The following is a 24,635-nucleotide window of genomic DNA, read 5'->3' on the forward strand; positions in this document are numbered from 1 at the left end:
TAAATTGATTCAGCCTTTCTGAAGGAGTGTTTGTGCGTGTGTGTGTGTTTTAAAGCCTTAAAAGAATAAGCACTCTTTGATTTAGCAACTAGATATCTAGAAGTTTATCTAAGAAAGCATCATAGATGTGCTTCAAATATAGCCATAAGGATACTCATTAGAGAGCTCCACACATGGTCAAAAACTTGGAGACAGCCCAGATGTCCAACAACAGAGAATTGTTTAAATTCTTTATAAAACATTTATATTATATATATGTCAGAACACTGCGGAAGCAGAAAAATACTTAATGTTCACAACACATTAAGTGAAAAAGATTTCAACATGACTTACTGGACTATTTCAGTTTGGTATTCACACACCAAAACTAATAGAAAATAAATCACGCCATCAGTGGTTATCTTTTGGAACTGGGAATATTGGTGATTTTTATTTGATTCTCATTGTTTACCTATCTTCTTAGTAATGTTGTTACTACATTTTTCTAAACAACTGTGTCAAAATATAATTCACATATCACACAACTATGTTATTACTTCTAGGAAAAAGGCAATAAAGTTATTCTTACTGATTGAGGCAACGCTTTGGGAGACAAACATTTCATTCATATTTTATCTCAATTATTCTAGCATCGGGTTCATATCCAACATCTGTGCAGAACTTTGCATTTTACGATGCACCTTTACCTTTGCACTAGGGTCTTCTAGCCAAAAGGACCTCATCACAGACGAACAACTAATGACCTATACCGATCACAGCACATGTAACGAAATCTTGTTGGGGGTCTTTGCTCCCTCTCAACAGAAATTAACTGTGAATAAGAGAGCAGAAAGAGCCTTAATATATATATATATTTTTGAGATTATTTATTTGACAGAGAGAGAGCACAAGCAGGGGGAGCAGCAGAGGGAGAGGGAGAAGCAGGCTCACCGCTGAGCAGGAAGCCCGATGCAGGGCTCCATCCCAGGACCCTGAGATCATGACCTGAGCCGAAGGCAGATGCTTAACCGACTGAGCCACCCAGGTGTCCCCTTCTTTTTTTTTTTTTTTAAAGATTTTATTTATTTATTTGAGAGAGAGAGCATGAACAGGGGGAGAGGCACATGGAGAGAGAGAAGCAGACTCTGCTGAGCAGGGAGCCCAATGCGGGGCTCGATCCCAGGACCCTGGGATCATGACCTGAGCCAAAGGCAGACGCTTAACTGACTGAGCCACTCAGGTCCCCAGAAAGAGCCTTATTCCAAAGCCTTAGATACATGTCATGTCCCCCTTTCTGACACACTGTGGGTCCTCACAGAATTCCCAGCATGACTCATACAAAAGAGAGACAGAATAGGACATCCGTCTTTCTCTATTGCTTTCTCATGACATCGAGGATTAACACCCACACGGGAAGTGCGAATCCGTGGCAGCCATGGACACATCCGAATACGTACCTTCTAATGTTCATTTCATTTTTCATGATTTAACACATAAAACTACCTTTTTAGATGCGAATAAAACCTGCATTCAGAGACACCTCAAATGTTGGCCAGTGCCGCACTGAAAGGACCTTAGTGATGCTGGGAACCTTGAAAAGGGGAGTGTGGGGTAGTGTGCACACTTGGGGTTGCGGGGGGCCACGTACCGCCTGCGGGTGGAGCACATTGCTTGCTCTCAGAGGTGGGAAGAGCCACAGTGCGGAAAAACAAGGGTCAGTACAAGGGTTTAATGAAAGTGAAATCACGCTGACCCAGAAATGCAAATCAGTGTGCCTGAGCTCTCTGTAGGACTTGTGGCGCCTGAACACTCTATTCCTTTCTTCAGATTACCTCGTGTCCCGAGAGAGGCTCCAGCGATTTCGAGAAAAGAGGTGAAATGTGGAGGGAAGCGGCAGGCAGCAGCGGAATCTAATTTTATTTGAGAAGCATCTCCACAATTTATAGTGGGCTTCTCACAGGAAAAAAAAAAAAGGCAGTTTTGAAGTTTATTTCCCTTTCTTTATATTGCTTTTACTACCTTTACTAGTCCAAATTCAAAGCTCAAAATCAGAGGTGATTTTAAAACTGTACCTTAACGAATCATAAAAGTAAGAGTGCACGCGTGCTGTGAGATTTATAATGCTGATCTGCATTTTGTTCTACAAAGTTGCAAAGTGTGCAGGAAGCTCCCCGCTGCTGAGAGAAAAAGCTTCCTGAAATATAAATTCCAGGTAAATAACGTCATGGTTCTCCTCACTAATGGAATTATGAGGGAGGAAGGGAGGGAAGACAGAGGGAAGAAAGGCGAGAGGAAGGGAAGAGAAAGGATAAATTAGAGAAGAAATGGGTGCAGATTTTAAAGAAAAAGAACAGAAACCAAAATCAGAGAGGGTCTCGTAGTTGGGGGAAAACATGGAACAAAGTAAGGACAGATAGCAAAAAGATTGCAAATGTGTGTCGAGAGCCAAATGGCTCAGGCTTGAACCCAGGCCCCACACCTAATTTCTGGGGGACTTTAGGCCAGTTACTTAACTTCCTGAGAGACATTAATTGCCAGAATCTATGCAAAGCACCTGGAGTGATGCTGGGACAGGGTGAGTGTTCCAGGACCACAAGCTACATGGACAGCCCCTCCCGGGGCCCAGAGGGAGGCATGAGCCAGACTCCCAACCTCTACCTTCCTCTGCCTCCACACCTGTGGTCCTTTGATGAGAATGGCCATTTGGGGGCCTGGCCACACACCAAAGACATGGGGTGCTGAACTTCAGTTCAGATCTGTTCTGGTTACTTGCCAGTTGTTCATGTGTTAATTTATGCAACAAATACTTCGCGACTATTCACTACCTTCAGGTTCTGGGCCAGGGTCTAATGAATGAAAACAGGCATACCCTGCCCTCATGCAGCCTACAGGCTCATGGGAGAGCCAGAGAGTAATAAAAGAATTAAGCAAGGACAAATAAATTTAAAACTATGAAAGAGGCACACACTCCATAAAGTACATTTAAGGCCCTTGAGGAAGACACTATTGAGCTGAGCTCTGTCAGCAGAGTGGGCAACAGCCTAGACTATGAAAGGGAAGGGAAGAACCATCTAGGCTGAGGGAACAGCTGGAATAGCAGAAGCCCAGAAAATGAGAAGAGACTGGAGAGGTCATCTGGAACCAAACCAGGCAGGGCATGGTGGACCTGGTTAAGGACTTTGGTCTGTACCCTAAAAGAGAATAGAAAAATCAGTGGAGGATTTTTAATCGAGAAAATTACATGGTCATACATGAGTTCTGAGAAGACCACTCAAGCTTTGGTGTGGGGAACAGATTTGAGGAGAGAAAGGTAGACGACGCAGGTGGCTACTGAGCCATCCATGGAGGGCAGATGGTGGCTGGGCCCGGAATGGAAGCCCTGCTGGGTTCTACGGGTGGGTGGGCCTTACAGCAGCACGACTCGGAAGTTGGTCATAAAGGGAGGATTCCTCACTAGAGGGAGAGCTGGGAGAATGCCAAGTTTCAGGGAGGCTTGTTCTTGGGTTTAGTTTTAGGTATGTTTTATTTATGTGACCTGGGGGAAGTCTTTCACCCTCTATGCCTTGAAACCCTTATGAGGATTAAATGAAATCATATGCCTATGAATGCCTGACACAGAGTAGACGCCTGGGATTTTAGACAAGAAAACTGAAGCAACTTTGTCTTGGCCTTCCACAGAGGGCAAGATCCTTCACTTTTAGTTCAGATATCACCTTTCTTTTCTTTTCTTTTCTTTTTTGTTAAGATTTTATTTATTCATTTGACAGAGAGAGCACAAGCAAGGGGAGTGGGAGAGGGAGAAGCAAGCTCCCCACTGAGCAGGGAGCCCGATACGGGGCTCGAACCCAGGAACCTGGGATCATGACCTGAGCCAAAAGCCAACGCTCAACGACTGAGCCACCCAGGCGCCCCCAGATATCACCTTTCTTGAGAGAATATCTGATCCACAAATGCAAGATCCTAAAGTAGAATGTCCCATTTGAGTGCAAGTAAATCAGGATTCTTGGATCACACTGGGGAGGAATTCACATTTAATTTATGAGGACATTCCTCGATCTGCCCTTTTAAAAAAAATTACCATGAGAAGTCAAGTTCTGAGACTTATATACATGATACTTTCTCTTTTTCACATCTTGCACAGGGAAACAACCTACATCTGATTGTCTAATTTATGAACTTTTAGGATAAACATATATTTAACAAATATTTCCTAAGCACCTCCTTTATGTAGTGAACTATGGAATACAAAGACAAATAAGACCCATTCCTTGTTCTTAATGAGTTTATGGGCTGGTAGGAGTCACACATACATATTGAAATACCATGAGGGAGTGTAGGATGACAGATAGTGGGGAGCAAAACTCTCAAGTCTGGAAATAGGAGATCCAAAGTTTCAAACCAGAAACTGGAACATAAGTGCTGCTTTCAGATGCTAGGCCAGCCCCATGGTTCTGGTGGTGAAAGGTCCTATTTAAATTTGGGGGTCTGGAAAACCATCAGGATGGACACCCCCTCAACCCAAACAGAACAAAAGTTGAAGATACTATCGAGTCTGGATATAATAAACATAAACAGTCAAAAATCATTATTAAATTGAATTTTGGGAAGGTGGAAAGGGAAGACCTGAAATGCTTAGTCTAAAGAAAAAGAGTATTTGCTAAAGAGCAAGATTTTCTACTAACATCAAATTAGAGAACTATTCGTATAGCCAGAGAAGTGATGGATATTATATCACATGGTTGACAACAACAGTTTTGTCTCATAAAAGTAACTTGAAAAAAAATCCACAGAACTCTGCCCAGTACTAGGTCTGCTAACCACCTTTTGGTGTCAGCTGAGAAATAGCAAACTCAAGGAGCCAGCTTACCCCAAGTGTTCTTGTACTTTGTAAAATTTCCTTTGAAATTTAAATTAAAACCCATTCTTCAGTAATGAGCTTTATTTTCATCCATACAGCAATTTAAACATGCCATTTATTTTCTGTCTGCCATGAGATTGGGAAATTAGGCATTATTGAACATAAAGCAAAGCTAATTCCAGGAATTTCCAAAATCAAAGACTATCCCTAGAATATTTTTACATCAGGGAAACTCGAGACTAAGTTCTAGAGAGTCCGCTTTCTAGATGGTCTTGTCCTCTGATAGCTGAAATGATTAAGGCCTGAACATTCACTGAATTGCTTGAAATAAGAATCTAGCCTTTAGCTAATAGGTTCTGTCAGTTAGTCTCCTGATTTAATCCAAAACAAGTTATTGGTTTATACCTCCCTTTCTAGCAGGCTGGTTACCATTAAGCAGAAAAAGTAATTCTATTAATGGAAAAATCAGTGTTCAACACATTCTCTAAGACTTGCCTCAAATGCCACCTCCATTACTGCTTCCCTGGTCATCTTAACATGGCTCTTGTGGAGTCTTTGTCACACTGAATGGAAATTGTTTCCAGGGCCCATCTGCTCACCTACACTGTGATCTCCTCAAGGGCAAGGACAGGGGCATATGCATTTTTGTGACATAATACCTGACACAAAGCCCGCATTGTTGAACACAGATAAAAACACAGAAATACAATCAAAGAGACAAGTGGACCAGAGAAGTAACAAAACTGCACACCTTGCACCGTCATACACAAAGAGAAAGGCAATGAAAGCCATTGGAGGTATGGTGACATGTCAGGTAGGCTGCTGAAGGAGCTGGCTGTCAACCAAGGACCTGAGCAGGAGAGCCCGGCCCTTCTCTTTGAAGGTCATATTGCCTTACGAAATTTCCCCTTGGGTCTATCTCACTGGCCAAAGGGACGGAGCAACTCAGAGGCTGAGTGTGTTGTCTGAGGCAAGTCCCAGCCTCCCACCCAAGTAATACACCTGTGGCTGGGGTTTGAGGTCCTTGCTGTGGTTTTCTGTTTGGTGAGTGTTAATGGAGAGTGGCGGGGAAAGGATCTTAAAGGCCAAGGTGCGTGAAATGAACACTGTAGGTTCTACATATACCATGTGCTTGAGGAAGAAACTGAGCTGCACAACCTGCTCAAGATATACCATGAAGTTGCATCACCCCCATTATGTAAGCCTTTATCAAAGCAGGAAGACGGAGGGGTTCAATTCTATAACCGGAGTTCAGATGAAAATTTTGTAACTTTTAACTTTGATGCCTTTCAAAGGAAATTTTTATCTTTGTTTTACACTACTGCAGGGGGGGGTTGTTTTTAAAAACATGATTTTAAAGCCATCTTTTAGATTAGATATAAATAAAGAATGTCAGAAATGTTATGTAATGTTTTAATTTCTAACTTTAGTCTTCATGTTAGTAAACTTAAATTCATAATTCTATGAGCAGACACTCTTGAAAAACTTTTCTTCATTTTTTAAATCAGGGATCACCAAATTTTCTAGTTCAAAGGGACCTCCTCAGTTGACTGGACTCTCTCCATGCTATGCAGAACTAGGAAGAATCATGTTTCACACTGTCAAGAACCAACCTTTGTACTGACATAAATCCAATAAACAGGATTTGATTACATGTTACTGAAGGTAGTATTTCCCAAGACATATTTCATATAAAACTAGACTTTTGAGATAATACTTTTATAAGATTCTGTGGTCAAACAAGTTTTATAAGGACAGTGCTAAAGAAAGTTCAAAAAGGGGGGTTTTTTTGCTTTGATTTTAAATGATCAGACTCCTCAGAACATTTAAGATACCAGTATAAACATCAAGACTATCCAAGAAGGAGGTAAAGGATGCAGTGTCAAGGACCCCAAAACCCCTCCCCCCCCCAAGAAATAGCCATTGTGTCATAGGACGCTAGTGTTCAGAAGAACACAGCTCAGGAAAAATGGTTATGAAGTTTTCAGCTGTAGTGAACATCTGTAATTTGCAGTAGCTATTGGCTTTTAGTCACAGAGGTAGCATGTAAATTTGGCCTTGAGCTTTCTAGTAGCCGATGCAAAAAGCATTAATCCCATGATCAATGATCACATAAAAAGTTCATGACGTTCATCAGATGAAAACACAGTTGTTTCAGAAGTGCCAGCTATTCTCGGTACTTAGAACTGAAAGATAATGGCCACTCAAGTGTTTGCGTAAAGAGGATCAGGATGACATCCTCAGCTTCATCTCCTTTAGTGCACAAAATACCATTTTGTAGGCAATCTTATAGCATCCTTTTTTGGAGACCAATGGCATATTGCTACAGTGTAGCTCAGTGGAAGCAGCTTTACAAGGAGTCATACCATGTTTCACATGTTCATAGTTCTTAATTGTCTAGCTCAACCCAAGACTCTAATCCCATTCTCCCATTAACCAGCTACACCTGCTCTCCAAGGGTGAATCATTTGCCTACTCTAGGTTTGAACTAGATGGTCCCTGAAGTTCAGCTTCAAAGTTCTAGAGGTCTATAGGGTTTATTACTTTGATTTTCAGAAAAACCTCAAGCTTTCCATGTCCTTGAAAGTGTGAATCCATCCTTGTACGTATCTGTACCTTAAGTCACTTACGTTCATGGGGGATATGTTTAACACATCACGAAAACCTCAAGCCATGGTCATGTGTCAGAAATTTGGAAGAATAAAAAGGAGAGACTAAGAATAAGAGTGGAAGAGTGCCAAACATAATTTTAGCTACTTGAACATTTAGCTTTAAATCAACCTTAGTTTCTTTAGGAGTACTTTAATAATGATGGCAATCATAGTCATAATCATAATCACTTGCTCTAAATGAGCCTATAGTTTCTCCCAGGTAGTAGCTGCAGCAGAAGCAAACACTTATTTGGCACTTACAACCTACAAGACCCTATTACAAATGTGAGACACAATTCCTCTTCGAATGCTCGCAATAACTCAAAGAGGTAGATACCATTCCTATCCAATTTCACAAATGAAGAAACTGTGACTCTGACGGATTGGATAAGTTGCCTCAAGTCCTGCGAGTAGGAGCAACAGATCCAGAACTCAAGCTGGCTCCGGATCCAAGGTCTAACCAACATACACTACTGCTTCTGGGCCCCTGAGGTCAGAGACCGCTGACCAGCTGAGAGGTGGCCTCACTCTAGCTATATACCGGATATTATATTAGAGCCCCTTCCTCTCAAAATAAGACTTGGTTGGGAAAAAAAAATACGGGGCTTTCTAAGAAAAGCAGCTCCATAAGTGCAGAGAATAATAAAGATTTTAATGCTCCATGATTATTACCCACATAACAATGACCCAGAAAACAAGCCTTCAGTTCTCTTGCAAAACGGAAGGTGGTTTCCCCTGTGACAACAGAGCACTCATTGACTCCTCTGGTAAAACTTAAACAACGAGACCATCCTAAAAGTCAACAGAGTTGGGATTGTTAGGGGGTGGGGAGGCAAATTCCCCTGGGGAACACTCTCAGATGTGCGTCTTCTGCAAAGACCCCGGGGACCCCGGGCTGTCTTCCTCCCACTTCATAGGAAATGCTAGTCCTTGTTCCAATAGCTCCTCTTCCTTCTAGTCTTTCTCTCCTCCCCTCCCAGCACCCACCTGCCTGTTTGGAGATGCCTGAGAGGAATGCATTTGAAGTAGTCTAGCACCACACTTAACATATAATCACATATAATCACATATCCAGGAACCACGTCTCATACTTCTAATTACCTTCCTTCAGAGGATCTCAAAGCGCTTTTCAGACAGTAATTAATCACCTCTTCTTAGGTATTTCCTCCTAAGACCTGAAAAGAGAAACACAACAATTATATGTCTTGCCCTCTAAACTACTACCAACATTTCTTTTGAAACCACACACACACACACACACACACACACACACACACACACACACGTGCACGTTCAGGGAGAGAGGAGGAGAGAAGGAGAGAGAGATTTTTTAATGGTGACAAAGCAGTGGAATTCTTCACATCTTGTCCTGTGCTCACAGCAGGGGTGGGGCCCATGTCATCTGTATGCCATAAGTGTTAATAATGACATAAAGTTTTCTTGCACATCATGAATGAAAGGGAATCCATTTTCATCTGTGAAATTGCCTGCCGCCTTTTATTCATTCATCTTCTCTAAGCCCTGAGTTGGCAAAACCACCCTTGTCTATCTCCTAGCCCATTTTTGTAGTCCTGAAGTACAGTACCTCCTTCATAAAGAACTGTGTTTTTTCAAATTGGGAGAAACAGTTCTTACAAGTTGGCTACTTGCAAAATCAATGAAATTTGCTTGGCCCTCAAGGGTGAATTGCAAACTCATAGTAACTGTCTTAAGGAATATGGACAATCTAAGAGGCTAAGTTTTAAGCTAATTTTTACTTAGCTTGTGCTGCCTCTGTGGTTTCTCTCCTACCCGTCAAAATACCTGGGAGAAACCCAGCAACTGCTGATGTCTCAATATTCACCGTGGCTTCCTCCTAGGAGCCCCACCTCCACACCTGACACGCCCCGTGGCTCCGCCTGGCCTCAGGGGCAGTGCCCGGCCATTTCCAGCTGGTCCCTGAAAGGAGTATATCAACAGTGACCAAAGGGGACAGCTCCGGGCTGACGAAGCCCAGACACAGCGAACAGTAACTTCCAGCCCTTTCCCCACACAAAGAGGCAATGGTCTTTGCCTGCCAGCCTCAGAACGAGCCTACCAGCCAGCAGTACACTGGCTCCTCAGAGGAGCTTGGTCATGCCTCTCTTGGGGCCTGAAGATGGGCCTCTTCAGACAAGCAAACATTTGGTTAGTGTGCGGGGTAATCCAAATTATGATTAGAAACAGATTACCCCGCTCAAGACTTAACGTTTGGCCAGGAGCAAAACCACACACCCAAATCCCTAATCCCTTTCCAGGAAGAGGCCTCTCTTCCACTGGGATTGGGAACAACAGCCTTTTCTTGAACTTTTCATCTTTTCACATATTTCTAGATCCCTGTGCTTCTCCTCGAGGCACCAGCCTGGAAGCAGCTTCCAGCCAACCCCAGAACATTTGAGCATACTCCACTGCCAAGGTGGCCGGGGTATGCGTGCAAAGCCTAGTCACCAGCAACTGGAGGATCCAGAAAGGTCAATTTCTAATTTTCTCATCACCAGGATTGGGAACAAAATATGAAATGAAATCATCCTTGGTACAGAATTAAAACTTTTTAAGAATATTTAATTTACCACCCTTAAAAGAAAGTTGGCCAGCAATTTTTACCCACTCCCTGCTATGAGTAGCCCCCATCTCTCTCTCTCTCTCCTACCCCTTTCTCCCTCCCTCCCTCTCTCTCTCTCTCTCTCTCTCTCACACACACACACACACACATACACACACACACTCATCTTGGCAGCAGCTGTAGCCAGACAGTATCTTCATCCTGGATGCCTTCTTGATTCCCAACACACAGCTGCTAAGTTGGCCCTCACGCACACTCTCCAGCTGTTGTTTACAGAATTAGAAGCTGGACAACTGAGGGAGAAGAGGCAAAGCTGTGCTAAGTGAAGGAGGGTAAGACTAATGTACTCCTTTCTTGGAATCTCAAAGATCCAAGGCCTGTGTTGGGGGGATCAGGACTAGCCATCCAGGCACCAGAAAACATCCCTCCACCTGCCCTCACCCATGCAACTGGAAACCTGTGTCTTTCTTTAGGTGATTGAGGAAGCGAAACAATTTGCTATTCCAACAACGACCCCTGTGATGACAACTCCCAAGTCTTCATCTTCAGCCCTGACTACATTCTTGAGCTCCAGATCTGAATTTCCAGTATCATATCCAGACAGACATCCTGCCAGCCCTCCAATGCAACATGATCTATTGTGAAGACCCCCATTCCCAGCCTAGCAGATACCTCCTCCTCAGTTCCCCTTCTCAGTGGCATCCTCTCCCACCCGACCCCAGTATACATGGGCTTCAAAGCCCTCTTCTTCTCTAATCCCACAGCGTTCTATCTCTTAGATCTGCCCTCCTATTTTCATTTCTATGGAAACGATTCTCTCTCACCAAAATTACTGTATTACTCTGCCTTGGTTTTGTCTTTCACCTAGACATTTTTTCCTAAATAGTTCAAACTTTGTCCCCTGCTTCCAAAGTAGCAATGGCTCTCCTTGGCTTATGATGTTTCTGAACAAGCTTTGCAAGGACTGCCATAGTCCCATCACCCCACTTTTTTCTTCTCATCTGTCCTTGGATCCCTCCATATCTCCCAGCCATCACAAATGACCTGTCTTGTCTCCCTGGAGCACGGCAAACAGACCTTACTGTTGCTCGTGCTACTTCATCAGAACAGAGTCTCCTTCACCCCTTTCTCAATGATTAACAGTGAGTCTTGGATCAAGTGTGGCCTCCTCACCCAGAAAACTCGTTTCTTCTTCATTCCCAGGATACTTTTTTTAGAGCAGTTCACATTTCATATATATATCTTATGCCTTAGTCAGTCTATTCCCCTCACTGTGTGTATGAGAATACTGAGGCACAATATCTGCATCTATTTAGTTGCTCTGGAGATTGTTGTGAATTAAAACCAATTCCTAGAAAGAAAAGGCCAGTTCAACAAGTGAAAGCAAGATAAGATTAATTTGGGGGCAGCACTGAAGGGGGGAAATGTACTGAAAGAGAAATATATAAGAAGGGTGTTGGGGGTGAGGAAAGGCAAAAGGCAGACCACCCCCTTACTTCGGCAGTAAGGAAAAGGGAGGAGGTCCACCCCACCCCACAGCTCCAGTTCCCTCAGGGATCCACAGCCTTCACCTATGGAAAGAACCTGATTAAGCAATGTCCCAATGACTGTACTGTAACAGAGAACAAACTGAACACTGCCTTGGGGTTAAGAGTTAAGGAACCAACCTCCACAGTGAGCTCACTGGGCCAAGCACACACCAGGGAGCCTTTTCCCAGAGATTTCCTTCAGTGTAGTAACTCGACACTAAATCTTCCCTTGGTGCTGATCACATATTTAAACTGCGGTTCTTCTACTTGAAATATTCTTAAAGAAAAAGCCTCAGGGGACTGTTGATGAGAGTAATTACACAGAAAGCAGACATCCCAAGCCAAAAGTTTCTTCGAAAACTTAGAAAACTATCAGCCCCGTTGAAGTGACTAGAAAAGCTGAAAAACTGAGGCAATGAATCGTTATTATTTAAATTCATTCATTCAAATCTTATTTGTTGAACACCTACCCTATTCACGGAAGCCACTGGATCTACCTGTCACACGTCACACCAGGTAGATGCAGTTATCTTGATTTTAGAAGCAAGAAAGCTGAGGTTCAGGAGCATGCGTGTGAGTTTACTTTGTCTCTTAACTAGCTTAAATCTTTTTTTTTTTTTAAGATTTTATTTATTTATTTGACAGAGAGAGAGATAGCGAGAGCAGGAACAGAAGCAGGGGGAGTGGGAGAGGGAGAAGCAGGCTTCCCGCCGAGCAGGGAGCCCGATGTGGGGCTCGATCCCAGGACCCTGGGATCATGACCTGAGCCGAAGGCAGACGCTTAACGACTGAGCCACCCAGGCGCCCTAGCTTAAATCTTTTTGAGGAAAGCCCACGTACAGCCAATCCTATTGTGTCTTCCTCAGTGTCAAAGAATAGTGTGTGTCCAATAAGTACTTGCTGAGCCTCAAAATCAAGATTTCCCCGCCTTTTGTGGAAGCCATACCTCCGGTCATCTCCCTCCCCCCTATCAACTAGATGTCATCCCCTCTCGCCTCTGAACTGCCACCTGGCCGCCAGGAGAACAAGCACCCCCACCCCCCACCCCCCGCCCCGGGCTTGCCCCTCGGGGAGCAGGAGGCTACTTGAGCAGTGCCCCCAGTGGCCTCTGAACGCCCCGCCCCGCTGCAGGACCACGCCTCCCACGGCGCTCCCAGCCAATCAGGGAAGGGGGCGGGGTTTCGGAAGCGTGCTGTTCCTGCAAGAGCGGGCACTCCTCTGCGTTTCAACTGTGGCTGGCCTGCAGGACCTCTCCCCAGGCTGCACCGGAATGTATATGATGGTGCTCCCCACCTTCCTCTCTTCCCTTCTTCACTCTAGGATCAGACTTGCATCACAGCCTGATGACCCTTCTGGCTTCCACCGCTTCCCCATTTTTTTTTTCAAATGACTTCCCCCTAATAAAATCCTGGCACGTTTAATCCTGCATTGATGTCTGATTCTTGGGGGACTGGGGACTAACACATTCCAGTTTTTGCTGTAATCAATTGTTTATAATCTTTGTTCCCTTCGGAGTATTTAGTGAGCACCTATTGTGTGCTGGGAGTCTGATGGTTAACATCAAAAGCATTATTAAAGCCCTTAAGGAGCTGGTGAATAAATCAAATAATTACAAAAATTTAAAGCATAGGGAGCTACGATAAGATGTAACGGGGGATCCCGACGTAATCTATAGGATTGTGAGAAAATCCCCTAAAGCAGAGCTGTTTCAGATGAGACTTGAAGGATGAGGAGGAGTTAACGGGGCAAAGGTGTGGAGTAGTTCAGGCTGATGGAACAGAAGGTGCAAAGGCTCTGAGGTGGTAGGAAGCTCAACAAACAAAGGACACAAGGGCAGGGGATGCAAAGCAATGAGACTAAAGAGGAAGGTAGGGCCCATCACAGATGGCCTTGTGGGGCCATCTTGGAAATTTAAGAAGACTATTTATCTTTCTAGAGTGTGGTTCTTCGAAAGCAAATACCTGTGATAGCTCTCTTTGCTAGGTCTAGTATAATGCCTGGCACAAGGTAAATGCTCACTAAATATTTGTTGAATCAAAGTAGTAGAAATCAATAAGGAAATAACTTAATTTTTTCATTATTGTCCCTAATATCAAAGATGTAGCAAATTAACTCAAAGTATCAACCACGTAGAGGCTTTTGTGCCCCACTGGCTGATAAAACTAATGATAACAATGAGGATGATCATTCTCAGGCATTGATTTAATCCTTGAAGATGTATAAGCAGAGAGACAACACAGTGGTGGGCACCATGGTGGGTAGGAACATGCCCTGGACCAGACTGCCTGGCTCAAATACTGGTGTTACCACCTCCTACCTGGGTGGCCTTGAGGAAGTTACCTAACATCACCGCAACTCAGGGTCCTCATGTGTAAGGCAGAGCTGATCACACTATCTCCATTGGAGTGCTGGCAGGAAGACTGTGGGAAATCACTATGTAAAGCACCCTGAGCACGCTGCCTGGGGCATAGCATGTGTTCAATAAATGGCACCAATCGTTAGGATTCAAACATGGTTCTCTCTGCCAAGGTAAGAGAACATTAGCAGGGAGATTTCCCAAACCAGGGTGAATTGTCATAAACCATATGTCATCGGAACTGCGTGGGATCACTCATAATGCAAGAGGCCAGCTTTGGGGACCAGCTGGGTGGGTTGCAAAGCCTGGGGCCTGGCCGAGAGACCATGCCCAGACATGCACTTTATACACTTGGATTCCGAAACCCCCACATGAGTACTTAAATAGAGACCTGCAGATCAGACCAGGCAGTGAACCACTCACATGTAGATACGTGCAGTACCCTCCCTGGGCAGGCAGCAGTGGGGGAAAGGACAAGCTGCTTCTAGGTTCTCTGTCCTGGAGGACAGAGGCTGTGCCTTTTGGCTTCATTTCAGAACAGCAAAATGAAGCACCATGAGCAGACCCAGCTCAGTTCGGGCCTTTTGGATTTGTTTTTCCATGTTGGGCATTGCAGTTAGAGCCCAAGCTTAGAAGAAAATGCCTATGGAATCAGAAAGGATGAAAGGGGAAAAACACCTGGCTCCCTCCCCAGGCACTGTGTCCCAGCTGGCTCTGCTGCCTTGGAATGGGGCAGGGTGGCTGGGATGTAATCACCCAGGCAGAAATATGAGGTATGTGGGCCTACGTGCGCTGCTACACACACCACCCGATCGGGAGGGACTCTGCTTAGTGAGTGTCCATCTGATAACAGGCTGAACCCTTAAGATGCCAGGGGCCGGCCAAGTGGATACGTCTGTACGGTGGCATCCAGTGGTCCAGGAGACAGAACAAAGGAGCTGTTATTGAGTCAGTCCTGTGTTAGCATGTCATCCTCACCAAAACAAGTCTTGGGCCAGGCTGGCAGAGAGGCGGTATCCAGGAATTCCAGAATCTAGAACAGAGATCGTCAAATTCCAATGGGCTCTCTGATGGCAATTTCAATGTGAGTCATCGAGCCTGGGTCATCGCATTAGGATTTGGCGCTTGGGTTCCTATCTCCTATTCTTTTCTACACCTCCCATTGTCACCAGGCCCCGTGAGTGTTGGCTCTCTTGGTGCTCTCTTCTTTAGGGCAGAGCATCCCTCAAGGCCTGAACTGAAACTTTCCTTCTCCCCGTTTCACTGGGACATAATAATATTAATTACAGCCAACACATGTTTACTACTTACACTGACCGCTTACTGCTCCAAGTGCTTTACATAAATCTCAACTCCTTTCCTTATCGCGGCAACCCTAGGAGATGTGCACAGTTATTTTCCCACTTAACAGATGGGTAAACTGAGGCACCAAGAGGTTAAATCATTGACCCAAACTCATGTAGCTAGTCAAGTGGCAGAGCCAGGAAGCAAGTGCAGGTACTTTGGATCCAGAGTCTGGGCTCTTCTCCATCATGCTCTACTTCCTCTCTATCTATGACCAATTTCTTACTGATTAAAAAATTTTAAAGGCACTTTAAAGGCCTCTTTTCCAGAATGACTGCACTCTAGTGCTGAGCTAGGATTTTAGAACCTCCTATTTCATGTATAGTAAAATGGGGAAATGTTTCTAAATTAGGAGAGGCTAGGAAGGAAGCTACTGCTGAAGAACTTGAATTATATGAATCACAGTATGAATATTGAGAACTCGGGTATTTTTAGCCAAGTGAGTACTTGGGCAAAGTACCTCTCTTGGTACAAGCTCCGTCTTGGAGTTCGTGGCTTAAGAGAGACATAGTTAGCCCAGTGGGGGACCTGGGTGCATAGTGAGAAAAAGTTGCTACTGACTCCTGCTTTGTTTATAGCACTGCCCCCCCCCCCCCCCCCCCGGCCAAGGAACAATCACAACCTTGCAAATCTAAGCTCTGCCTCCAAATTGGTGAGCCATTCCCAGGAATTCACCCCAGAAGGAACTCCCTGCAGCCACGGAAATGAAGGAAGAGAGGGAGCATTACTAGGCACGGACTCAGCTAGGATTTAATGCTCACAGAAAGCGTAGGGTGTAGCTGCTCTCTTCCCCATCTCGTGGCCCAGAGAGCTTATATATCCATCCAACGTTAAGTCCAGAACTCAAACCCCATTCCAAAGGAAGGACTCAGTGCCAGTCCAAGCCTTGCTTTTCCAGGAGCCTTTCCTGAGTCCTCAGACCCACATCCATCCCTCTTCCTTGAAACCCCTGTGTTAGTTGTAATCTTTGCCATAGTCCAACGCTTACTAACACTGTTTCATACTGGACCAGTCTTGTTAGCCAAACAGATGCTAAATTTGGGGGGCCAGTGGTGTGGGTTGAATTTTATTTCAGGCTGTCCCTGGGTATTTCAGGGCAGGAAACTAGGAGAGGTAAAGACCTAGAACCACAGGGCGCCTGGGTGGCTCAGTTGTTAAGCGTCTGCCTTCAGCTCAGGTCATGATCCCAGGGTCCTGGGATCGAGCCCCGCATCGGGCTCCCTGCTCTGCGGGAAGCCTGCTTCTCCCTCTCCCACTCCCCCTGCCTGTGTTCCCTCTCTTGCTGTGTCTCTCTCTGTCAAATAAATAAATAAAATCTTAAAAAAAAAAAACAAAAAACACCTAGAACCACAGCCTGGTCTCCCTGATCAAGGGAGTCAGTCACTTCATCCCCAGATGGCACCAGCTTGGCTTTATAAGTTAACTATCACATTATCTGGTAGCAGCCTTCATGTTACTCCTGCCCTCCTTTGTCATTCCCTTTAAAACTCCTTGCAGATGGTTCCAGACAATGCAAAGCATCGCCCAAAGTAAGTAGCTAGGACTGCAGTGTCACTAACTTGGGTTTGGCATAAGAGGAAAGGTCGCCAAGTTCTCAACCCTGCTTCAGCTTCCTATTAGCCCACCATGTTGCAAGCGCCTCCTCCTGGTGTGGCGCCAACCAACATGAGACCCAAGGTCGACTCTCAGCTTTCCCTGCACCCCAACCCTTGGGACTAGAAAGAATGCGTTGCCGCACAGAAGGCACACTCAGACATGCCTGCATCATCACCAAGTCAAAGCCAACATATATTCCAGGAGACTTTACAAGGCAGAAAGCACCCTCTAATTTAACAAAAAAGCAAGAGGGCTGGGTGTTTCCTTTCTTTTCCAAAACTAAGACACAAAAGCTTTTCTCATATTAAAGAGCCGGAACCCACCCAACCTGATTCTCTCCTCTCAGTCAAGGAGTGCATCATCGTCAGCAACCAGGGACGAGGGCAGACTGAGTCATGAAAGAGGCAACAAGAGGAAGCTGTCATCTCTGTCCCACCACCTCTCCAGGATATGGGAGTGTGAGGGGGTTGTCAGCTGACTGCTCAAGGACAGGCAGGGCAGTGCTCTGTCTCACGTCCCCTGGGAACCTGAATATCACCTCACACCATGATTTGCTACAGAAACAGAGCGGGGACCAGCAGAGACAGCCCTAAAATATGATGGTGAAGACTCCAAGTATAGGTCCTTCTTGATGCCTCTCAGCTGCTTGGATCTCCCCATTTTAAGATAGATAGTGAGGCCATTTTATACTCAGCCCTTTTCTGAGCCCACCTCTTTTCATTAAAACTTTTCTGTCCAATGTGCTGTTCCTTCCCTGTCTTCTAGAGGGATGATTCCTCCCCTCAGTGACTCCAGAGAAATAGCCGTATATTTGCATGAACTGCTGAGCAATCATTGCAAGCATCCTTCCTCCTCCTCCCAGGTTATATAAGCATCCTAAATGTAGGAAATTCTCTTCAGTCTGACTCCCAATTTCAGCTCATTGCAGACTAGTGAGGTGTGAGCTATGGTTCCCCTCAAATCCTTATTTCTCAGCTACTTCCTCCACCTGCCCCTAAGGTCCATTGTGAAGGACGTTGGCCTAAAGCAGGAGTTCCAGATGATAACCACAGTTTTTCCTGCCCCTCCTCTGATTGCAGTCCCCTTCAATTTTGTCTCAACTGTGGTCATCCTTGGTGCGCTGCTTCCCCAGGGATGCATGTACAGTCTGGTCAAGGAGAAGGTACTAGAGACAAAGGGTGACTCCTTGCCCTCTTCCTCCCTGGCACTGTCCACCTCATCTCTCCATAGCTCATCTCTCCATAGCTCATCTACCATGCCTTTGGAAGGAAGGCACCCAGAACTGCCCTTTAGAGGCCATGGAATTAGCTCAGTGCGTCTCAAAAGATCTGTAGTGAAGAGCCAGTTCATTTTTTTTCCCAATCCATTATGAACTCCAACTTTTATAAAATAAAATTACTAAAAAAGAGTTTAAAGTAAAAGACATGCAAATGTAAGCCCAACTTCTTTTGTTCTTAGATCCAACAGTTATAAAATTATGCTAGCATGTTGCTATAAAAGTTTCTAAACACTGGCTCTCAACTTCTTACCTTAGTCCCAGACCAGCACAGGTATGAGTAGCCTTGCTCTAACGTGAGGCCTTTGCTACTTACTTAACCACCCAAACCCTTGAACCTCTGGTCTCTGCAAGATTGGAGAACAGGCAGCCGCTCAGCTGGTCGGTGATGCCCCCCATCTGTATATTCCAGGGACTCGTTGCCAATTCTTCCTTAGGTTCCAGAAATATCTCTAACATTAGAATAATGCTGACTTCCTCAGGAGGAGATCTGTCTGCACTTCTCACTACTAATCTGGAGCTACCAAACCCTAAAACACCTTGGGGAGCAATGAGGAAACACTGTGAGAAGGAACAGGCAAACTGGCGGGTCACTGTCTTGGGCCATCCTGTGAAGAACCGATGGGAATTTTAAAAAGCATCCCCAGAACATGTGAAGGTCTGAGAACTGTTATCATTCGAGCTGGTAAGTCATGGCCCACCCAGGCTTGCAGTCATGCAAGTACCAGCTACACAATCGGCTGCTGTTTATTCAAAAACCTGTCACTGGAGCCAGGCGGGGGGCAGTCCCTAAATGGCTACAGACAGAAGAGGGTAAGCTTCTCTATAGCATTCAGGAGGGCCTGGGAATTAAGTGGGAGGAAATGGTGACCCACTTTAAATACTTCCTTTACTTCCAGAAGAAGCAAAGAAATCTCAGTGTCTACCATAACGAAGGATTGATTGCACGTTAGGAACAAAATTGGGTGGGAACTAAAATCACCTTTTAGTAGGAGGAAGCTGGAAAGTGAGGTAGGAAATATAGGGTGGGGAATAGGACTCCATTTGCTTGCAATAATTTTAAAAACACTTTATTGGTGTGTAACTGACATCCAATATAATTTGCATATTTACAATGCATAACTCGACCAGCTTTGACATACATACACATTTGTGAAACCATTAACACAATCATAATAATAATGAGCATACCCATCACAACCCAAAGTTTTCTGGTGCCCTTTTATAACCCCTGTCTCCTACTTCTTCCCTTCCCACCTACGAGGCAACTATTTTCTGTCACAATAGACTAACTTGTATTTTCTAGAATTTTGTGTAAGTGGAATCACACAGTATATACTGTTTGCTCAGATTTCTTTCACTCAGCAAAATTATTTTGAGATTCACTCAGGTTGTTGTATCTATCATGTTGTTCATTCTTTCTTACTGCTGAGTAGTCTTCCACTGAGAAGTAATTTTACATCACAAGCAAGGTTAGCCCATGACTAAGATTTTGAGGTGTTAAGGGAAATTTATGAAGATTTGGGCTTTCCCCTAGAGTGGAGTTTGCTGCTCCTATCTCGGGAAATAAACCTTTATTGCTTCAAAATTAAGGAGGATAACAAAGAAAAATCAGGCATTTACGATTCTTAAATGATAAAAAGGATTTTGTAATATCCAGGGTCTGTGGGCTGCGGGGAGTTAAGAAGAAAGAACTGGAGAAACCAGGAACCATCATTCCTACCCAAGATACTTCTCAGCCTTTCTGACTTTCAATCTCTGATTCAGTTTGTTTCTTCCCTCATGGTAGGAAATACTCTGGTGAGGATGTTCCCATCACAGCTGTGGTTTTGCTTTGGGAGTTACCAAAAAGGGAGACTATTCTGCAGTCACAATTAGAGTTATCCATTCATACACTCACCGAACATTTCTTAGGTGTCTTCTGTGTGCTGGGCATCATACTGGGGATACAGAAACGTGCCAAAGACTTATAAGAAGACTTGGTTCCTGCTTTCACAAAGTTGTAGGGTGTGCAGGCCTCACAGCTGGTTATTTTTTAACAGATTCCTTCACAATAAACAAGAGATCAGAGATGGCAAGTAGGTCAACATGGTAGTTGGGGCTGAGCTGTTACCAGCAGGGAGACCAGAAGACATGATTGAATGTGGATATGGTGGCAAAGGAAGAGTTCTGGTTCACAGATGATCAGGAAGCACAGTGTCAGTGACAAGAATGCAACCCCAGCTGCCCCATATGGGGTAGTGAGGAAGATGGGAAGATTTAGGGGATATATAGAACATGTCTCCTGTCCCCCCCCAAATGTGTCTTGGACATGCACATTATTGTTTGTCCTACCAAAAAGTAGAGAACCTATTTTTCTAAATAGGTGAAAGTGTTCTAACAGAAGGTTTCATAAAAAAACAGACCAGTATTTGCTCCCAATCTTCTGTCATAGTTATCCTAAAAGAACACAAATGGAAAATAGCAGGATACAAAGTTGAATGAGTAAGGTGATGATTAAATGATGCTGATAAAACAACCAACCAACCTATTTCTTGGAAGGGAGGGGTCTAGTGGGGAAATGTCCAAAGAAAACACAAAAAAAGTTAAAAAACCACTTGTTTGTGTCTTCTTCAAAATTTCTTGAGTGTTTTGCTATTAAGTTTTTGAAGAACTACTTTGAAACACACTCTTCATGGAAAGTCATGGGTTCTCAGCCAAAAGAAACCAAAGTCAACAGTCTGGATTTGCCTGTATTCTGGAGAGAAGCCTGGCCACGGAAGGACGTCAGGGAAAGCAGTGGCAGTGGAGGGGTGAGACCTCGTGGAAGGGTTTTTGCCCACCTGAGGCTCCACCCTGAGGTGCAGAGAGCCAAGAAGAGGCGCAGCCGGAAGTGGGACCACAGCACCACTGGAGAGCAGTGCAGAGGCGAGCATGAGCATGCAGACAGCCTCAGATGGGCCAGGACCCACGAGGCCAGGACCTGACTGGGAGACCATGAGAGAGTAACTTGATGGGCCTTCGTGATCCTTGCCTATAAAAAGAAAAAGCAAGACTGGATAACCTCTAAGTTCCTTTCTAACTCTAAACATGTGGAATCTGAGTTGTATGATTCACTTCAACATGTATCCATTGAAGACCTTGGCCGTACCTGAAGAAGCTCTGTGGGTCAACAACCACCTACATCCTCTTTGATTCAGCGCACATCAATTAAAAACAATTGAACACCTGTTACTAAATGTATAGTGATATATATTTTCCAGAAAAGGAGTTCTGCAAAAGCTGTCCCTGATTAGAGCCAGGGCTAAGAGAGCAAATCCACCTCTTTGACAATGTGACAATCCGTGTGGTTAGGGACATAGGAAAAGGGATTTTCCGGGAGTCATGGAATGGAAATTGACCCATACCGCAATGGGGAGAGGCCAAGGCGTTGAGAACAAGCCTGCTGCCTCCATGGGCACTGTTGTTGGAAGAGGTGGTCCCAACTTATTCCCAGAACTATCTCCACTCACCCCTCTTGACTCAAGTTAGAGGTAAGTTGTTGTCTGTTGGTGAGGAATGTGAAAACTCACGCACAGATGGGTGGAGCAGGAAGCCAAGGGAAGGACAGAGAAAACAAAGGGGTTTCCTGTGATGAGTCACTGCCTTCTGGGAAACAATTTCAGAAGCTACTACATCCCCAGCACCTGTCCAAGGTTTGTATTTTGTGCTGAAAAAAAATGTGGCAAACGAAGCATCGAACCACATCTGAGAACCCACAGGCCACGTACGGGGCAGAAATCTGGGAGAGAGCCAGGCCAGGCCAGGCACATGTGACAATTTGCACATCGCCTGCCAAAGTCTCCAAGCGGGGAGACTGTGGGTGGGCTGAAGCTCACCCCCTTTTCTTTAAAGGGAGCAAACTTTATGCTGTTCTTTCCTTCGATAGTCACAGCTTGGATTTTCAGATAAAGGTTTTTCTTCTTTTTTTTCCTATCGCCTTCTTATTAAGGTCAACAAAACTCAAAGTTTTTAACTGTAACAAGCTTGCTGAATCTAGAAAGAAAACAAATTTGACTAATTCTGGAACAGGAATTGTTGGACTCCAGGTGGGATGAATTCCTTTTCTTGGTTTATGCTGAGCTGAAAACAAAAACCAACATTTATTTCCTCACCCATTAAAAGGGTGAGGTTTATGTAGCAGGGTAAAAAGCACATGGGCAGTCTCAGGCCACTCCTGGATAGCATCTATAATAAAACTAAAAGAGTAAACCAAGACATAAGAAGACATAGGAGCCAGAACTAGGGGATCCAACTCAGGAGAGAGGTGGAGGGAAGTTTCAGGGTGATGGTGAGGAAAACACGTAGCAGTCCTGGAGAGCCACCAGTCCTGATAGGGTATGGGAGAAGGAGCCTCTTAGGAGGACTCTCTTGAAAAAAAAAATAATAATAATATTTGCACATAGATCAAGATGTGATTAACAGTTATGTGAAAGAGCTCAGTATAGAAAACCAAGCAACTAAGCAAATTAAAACTAAGTCAAGTATTAACTCCACCGGGAAAGAGTTCGATAAAATAGAAAGCACACTCCTAGAACCCTATATGGCTCAGCCTTAATGATATTTACATACTTGTAGAAATGTGATCACTGAATATTCATTTAACCCACATTACCAAACAGTGTTGTGACCATATTTGGAAAAAGGGAGGAAGGGAAGAGTGAGGGACATGGGTGACACAAATGTAAGAAACCAAACCATCATCTTACATAGAGGAAGTTGATACGTAATATCTAAACCTGAAAAACTAACAAAGAGCATTATAAGCTTGTTATTTAGAAAGTTTTAAGATTTAGAAGTAGTTGCTTCTGGGGTGGAATCAAATGTGGGGTAGGATGAACATGGCAAATATTTCCTGATGTAAGAGTTGTAGTACTATTTTGACTTTTTCAAGTATGTACATATATTACTTTGGTTAAAAAAAAACTTTTTTTAAAGATTTTATTTATTTATTTGACAGAGAGAAACACAGAGAGAGAGGGAATACAAGCAGGGGGAGGGGGAGAGGGAGAAGCAGGCATCCCGTGGAGCAGGGAGCCCGATGTGGGGCTCGATCTCAGGACCCTGGGATCATGACCTGAGCTGAAGACAGACGCTTAATGACTGAGCCACCCAGGCACTCCCAGAAAAACTTTTTTTTAAAGATTTTATTTTTTATTTAATAGAGAGTGCGTGAGTAGGGGGTAGGGGTAGAGGGAGAGGGAGAAGCAGACTCCCCACTGAGCACAGAACCCAATACCAGACTCCATGATCATGACCTGAGCCGAAGGCAGACACTTAACCAACTGAGGCACCCAGGTGCCCCCCACCAAAAAACTTTTAAGAGTTTAGTCTAGGGGTGCCTGGGTAGCTTAGTTGGTTAAGCATCCAAATCCTGATTTCAGCTCCGGTCATGATCTCAGGGTCCTGGGATCAAGCCCCAAGTCAGGCTCTGTGCTCAGTGCGGAGTCAGCTTGTCCCTCTCCCTCTCCTCCTCTATCTATCTCTAAAATGAATTTTTTAAAAAAGACTTTAGTCTAAAGGCTCTTTTCTTCCCCCTCTTTGGGTCAATGCAAAAAAAAAAGGGAACAAAAGAGAAAAAAGCATGTTATAGAAATTACGAGTAGTATGAGGCCATATTGATAATGATATCTATTGTATGCATAGAAAAGAATGCAAAATGACAAACAACGAGGTGTTAACAGTGATCATCTCTAAGTGGTAGAATTATAATTTTTTCTTCTTTTCAAATTTTATCTGTATTTTATTCTATCTTAATGTATTTAATAACATTTAACAAGGATCATATATTGCCTCCATAAAGAAGAAAAACTAATAAAACCTTTAAAATTAAAAAGAGAAGGAAAAGAGGAAGAATGGAAGAAGGGGGTTTGAGTTCAGAAATCAGGCCCTACCCCTTCCTAGGTCTGTCTTCTATTAGGCATGTTTTTATCCTTCTGGGGCTTTAGATTCCCCAGCCATAAAACAGAGATACTGCTCCCTACTCTCTCTCTCTCTCTCCCCCTAGAGAGGTTATTGCAAAAGGTGTGCGAACCTGCCCAGTCATAAAGCATGTTATTACACACGTAGACATGGTAAGGGCCGGGGAAGAACATGCAAAATGAGGGACTCTTTGGACTTCACACAGTCCTCGATGGCACCACTGCCCTTCCTCCCTAGAGATCTTCACTCACTCAGAGCTTCATCAGCCCACCTCAGGGGCAAATCAGGTCCTCTATCCCCATCCTTTTCAGAAACCTTCCATTTTCCAGGATACACGGACTTACCCTTCATTCCCCACCAGGCCCACTCCCTCAACCACTCCCACTCCCACTCCCACCAGTACCTGGCCCAGCCGGATGCTGCCACATTGGCATTTTGCACAGGGCCTCAGAGAGGGCCTCAAAGGGGCACTCCTCCTAAGACGTCTACCAGGATAAGACATCCTAGTCCTGAGGACATTCCCCT

The 24,635-nt window shown here is 44.4% G+C and overlaps 1 long non-coding RNA gene across 1 annotated transcript in view; it reads right to left on the reverse strand.

Moving 5' to 3' along the window:
• Positions 1-24,635, reverse strand: part of LOC118539044 (uncharacterized) — a 123,629-nt gene that overhangs the window by 45,324 nt on the left and 53,670 nt on the right. The window contains exon 4 of the long non-coding RNA XR_013440663.1: positions 8,590-8,663. This is a non-coding gene — a long non-coding RNA (uncharacterized LOC118539044). The remainder of the gene's footprint in view (positions 1-8,589; positions 8,664-24,635) is intronic.

This window comes from Halichoerus grypus, chromosome 8 (genome assembly GCF_964656455.1).
Source record: "Halichoerus grypus chromosome 8, mHalGry1.hap1.1, whole genome shotgun sequence".
Lineage (NCBI taxonomy): Eukaryota > Metazoa > Chordata > Mammalia > Carnivora > Phocidae > Halichoerus > Halichoerus grypus.